Here is a 4,996-nt window from a genome sequence, read left to right on the forward strand (position 1 = left end):
ACTGCTGGTTCACCTTCTTCACCTAAATCAGACTCTGATTCACTCTCTGAACTGTCTACAGGCACAATCTCTCCTCCTTCTTGAAGAAGAAACATCTTCTTGTTAGGACAGTCTCTGGAATAATGCCCCATCCCTTGGCATTTGAAACACCTGATATGACTTGTAGAGGTGCTACTCTTGGGCTTGAAATCGATCTTAACTTCCTCTTTGACTGTGGCTGTCGCGGGTTTGCTGTCCTTGGTGAAGGCGGGTTTACTGAACTCTCTTGGCTTGGGAATTTTAGGCGTAAACGTTGACCTCACTCCCTTTCTCTTGATCTGTGATTCAATTAGCTCTGCCTTATGTACCATTTCTTGCACATCTTCATAGTTCTGCAGCTCTATCTTGTCTTGAATCTCTCTGTTCAAACCTCCAAGAAACCTAGACATAACCATGTCTTCACTTTCTCTCAGATCAGCCCTGATCATAAGCGTTTCCAGCTCCTGATAGTAGTCTCTTACAGACTTAGTGCCTTGAGTGAGACGCCTCAGCTTGTTAAGAATCTCTCTCTGGTAGTGTGTAGGCACAAACTTCTTTCTCATCTGCGTGACTAACTGTTCCCATGTAGTGATAGCAGGCTCTCTCTGTCGATGTCTAGTGAGTCCCAACTGCTCCCACCACAACAAAGCATAGCCATTGAATTCAGATATGGCTATCTTCACCTTGTTCAACTCATAGGTACCTTGAACTTGAAAGTTCGACTCCATCTTCCTTTTCCAGTCTAGATAAGTCTCTGGATCATTGGTACCATGGAACGAAAGATACTGAATCTTGAGATGATTCAGCTGCTGCCTCAAAGGATCATAATCCCTGCCGTGATCTCTGTTTATGTTTCTCCTCATTGTCTCTTGGTTATGATATGAGGCTTCCTCTTCTTCTGAATACTCTCTATCTGTATCAAAGTATATTCGATGCCCAGCTACTTGTTCAGCTCGTCGTGGGCGTGTAGGATCTCGACCAGTTCTTCGATGCTCTCTTTCTGTGCTTTGAGTGTTTCTTCTCTGATTGAAACAAGTCTCTCTTCCCCCAGTAGGTGACTTAGCTGTTCTGATCCGTGTATGTTTGGAAGAAGCTCCCACGTGTGCCTTTCCTTTAGCTAAGCGGAGAGCCTCATTAGGACTAGGCGGTTCTGAAGAACTCTGATCTGAAGCGCTAGTTGCTTGAGCTATATCTTTGATCTGCTTCTCAAACTTGTTACTGAGCTGCTCCATCTGTTGCTGGAACTGAGTAGACATTGTCTTGTTTGCTTCTGTTATTTGCTTAGCCATGGCTTGGTTCAAAGCTTCCATAGCTTCTGGAGAAAGCTCCATTGTACCTGCAAAATAAAGAAGAAAACTCGAAGTAAAACGTTCCTTGAGTGAAAGAACAAAATAAACTCTAAGACTCGTAATCTAGACACAAACGAACAACAAAAAAAAAAAATCCTAAAACTAAACAAGACTCACAACGAAAGCTAAAACAGCAGAGACTAACACAACAAAGAATTAAACAAATGAACAAAATCAAAACAACACAAAACGAGATTAGGGTTTAGAATCGCTCAGCCTTTGGCACAGAGTTGGCTCTGATACCACATAATACGAACTCCCTAGGATGAAACTCTGATGGAGGCTGATGACAGGTAAGAGGCGACGTGAATTGATGGTGATGATGCACAAGTGGATTATGAGTGTCGGCAGGTGATGTTCGAGAGAGAAGAGCAATGATTCGATGGTGAGAAGTGTTAGATGGTTATATGGATTCGAAAATAAAGTGAAGAGTTTCTTAATCACAAAGTGTTTAGAAACTCGGAATCATGAACGCATTCACGAGTTCGGATTGAGAGAAGAAAGATTCAACAATACTTGTTACATAAAACTTCTTCGCTACCAAACAAGGAGGCGTCGCTTTTGGGTTTTATAATCAACCCTAAGGCTCGACACTCCAAACAACAGGAAGTTCAAAATAAAACAACAAGGCGTGTAAAGGAAATAAGAAAACAACGAAGCGTCTAGGTGATCTGTAGTAGTACAGAAGTCACTTGTACTAGTACAGAAGTCATGGTGATTTGTACATTATTCCTCATTGGTAATGACTTCTAGATAACTCGACGTAGTGATCCATTTGCCTCATTAAAAACCATACCGAGAAAACCCATTGGGACAAAACTCAGCTATGGAAAAAAAGTACAAACTTCACACCTAAGTTATCTAGTTATCATTACCGGGTGAAGTCTTCAGGGTGGATATGTTGAAGACTTGGATCCTCGGTAGATTGAATGACCCGTCAGCTATGAGTGAATGAGCTTCCTTGGCCATCTCCTTAGCTCTTGAACGAGTGATCCTTCCCACGATCTCCGGTTTCTCTGCAGCTTCTGTCTCCTTGCTGGCCAGGATCATATCATCACCGAACACCCTCCGCATCATCTTCATTGGATTTGGCTACGACAGCTTTTCTCTTGCCATGAAGAAGGCAGAGCATACGCAGTTTCTAATTGGTTCTCCCAAAAAGCCATGTTTCAAGAGTTGTATGAAGAACTATAAAGGTGTTGTTGTTGAGGGGTTACGTACAGAAGATCCCTAGTTTTTGCGGCCAACATGGATGTGTATAATCATATTACGTTTGTGATGAGTGTAGCAGACTTGTTGTAGAGCAATCTCAAAATTCCATTCAAGTTAAAGATATGTTGAATGATCATAACCAGCATCTTCAATCTGTGAATCCCGTTTAGAGTTTCTCACTTTGTCTGCATCATCATCAACAGAAATCATAAATACATACAATACACTAAGGGGTCGATTTATATAGTAAAATCGATCCCAAATAAAAAGGGTTTTTAAGATGGTTGGTTACTCACTCATTCTCAGGATGATGCAACACACTTGTAATAATACCCCAAGAACATCTCGTCCTAATCCTAAAGCCACTCCGAAAGACTGCCACGACGTGTTTTCTCCTCATTGTCGAAACGCTTTCTCTGGTCTAACAATTCAAGTCGTCTAGTAACCCAATCCGGTAAATCTGAGCCACGCCAGAGAGCTTCACCTGTGTCTTTTTGCCTAAAGTCAGGTTACCTTGGGTTCTTCTTACTTCTTCTGTTGTCCCACCACTCATATAGATTCGAAAAGAAGACTTGCCACAAGTATATCTCATCATTCCTGGATTCTTCTATACCATCTTCTAAGGAAACAAGAATAAAAAAACATACAAGCTCATCTCAGAGGGAAATTATCATCTTTTCACACAAAATGTATACAGCACTAGAAACTAATGAATATAACTTTTCATAAACCCGGTATCCGAAACCAGAAGATATACAACAACACGTTTCAATGTGGATTCATATTCACAACCAATAGAGGGGATGATGAGTAGAAGAGATATTAACCTGCTGTTGATATTGGTTTTTCAGATATCTGAGAATCTAAGACGTTACTTGGTGGAACCGCCGCATAATTCACCTCTGTCACATTAACCTGCAATCATTCACAATTCACAAACCTCGTGATTTTTAAGCACAGAAAACATATTATTAACATTACAGATACATTAAGTTAAGAACATATATGTAAACGGATCTCAACTACAAAAGATATCAGAAGAAGCTGGTGGAAGTATTTAAAAATTGAGATAATTTTTATGGTCAAGAAGAAACAAATACTTGGTAAACAAAATCTAAGCCGCAAGACTCATCACTGGAGCTCTTGCTGTAAGAAGCAAGGAGTCCTGAGACAAGTATGTGATCATTTGGCTTCAGATGCGCTATACACATCCGTGCCATCTTGTCCCACATACTAAGATATATCCTGTCATTGAATTGCATCATCACATTAACAAAGTCTAATTCAAAAGAAAACTCTCATCAATCTTCGAATGAATCGACATTGTGCTATTGGAAACTAAGACTTTAACAATCACAAGGCATAGGAACAATACAGATCATAATCAAACATCATTAAGGCTAACTAATCGAAAGAATCCAGTTTCTAACCCCAAACTAAGGATACCCTAATCTTCGATTAAGCAACAAACTTAGATTACATAATCGAAACAAGCAAAACGTGAATCGAAAAAACCTGACCTAAAGCCTAGTTAGGATAGATGATGCAGAACCGAGCGTGTGAGCTCTCACGTGGGAATACAACTTGTTGAAGGGCGAATAAGACGCGAACACGTAGCAGTTTGTGATTGAGCGATCAAAAATGGCCGTTAGGAGCTATATGAGCAAGTGTTAGCTCAATTTCATCTTTATCCAAAAATCATTTTCTGAGAAAAACTTGTAAAAACCTCAAAAAAGTTCTTGTTGCTGGGTTTCTCTCATTTCGAGAGCTGGCTTGTTGATTCCGTGTTTCTCATGAACATCGAATTAATTGTTTGAGAGTTTGTTTGTGAATTGTGAAGTTTATTGTACCAATAGAGCGGGTGTTTCAATCTAAGCACAATGAAAACACCGAACGTATTGGATCCGGTGTCGATGACTCGTATGGGTTGATCAACGAAACCCATAAGGCTCACGGAGTTGAAAAGATTGAAGTGGAGCTTGGTCGATAATGGTTTCTTGAACAAACGAGCATGGTGATAAACCACACTTTCTCCATCGGGGAAGAAACGACATTTAGGGAAAGACAACGAAGGGATTTGAGAACCAGTGCGTTGAAACAAGCTTTGAAGTTTGAAGAACATGCTCATCTATTCGAGATGTGAATCTGGGAAGTGTCGATCCAATTCCTTGGTGGACCACAATTGAGGATAATGGTCCAAGCACTTAAGAGGACAGGCCCACTACGGATTCAAAGTTGGCACTGGTAATCTCTGGTCATCACAAAGTCTCTGTCGTGTTTTGCAGTGTACGGGTTCATAGTATTGCTGGCAAAAGGATAAGGTTTTCGATACACCTAGTTTTAGGTGAGCTGTCAGAGGTGTTTCCTTCAAGAGTATTAAAGGGGGTGAGCTGTGGTGAAGCAGCCAACAACAAGAA

At 40.7% G+C, this 4,996-nt stretch overlaps 1 pseudogene; it reads right to left on the minus strand.

Moving 5' to 3' along the window:
- On the minus strand, positions 2,936–4,707 carry LOC104700101 (annotated as a pseudogene).

Source organism: Camelina sativa, chromosome 1, assembly GCF_000633955.1.
Source record: "Camelina sativa cultivar DH55 chromosome 1, Cs, whole genome shotgun sequence".
Classification (NCBI taxonomy): domain Eukaryota; kingdom Viridiplantae; phylum Streptophyta; class Magnoliopsida; order Brassicales; family Brassicaceae; genus Camelina; species Camelina sativa.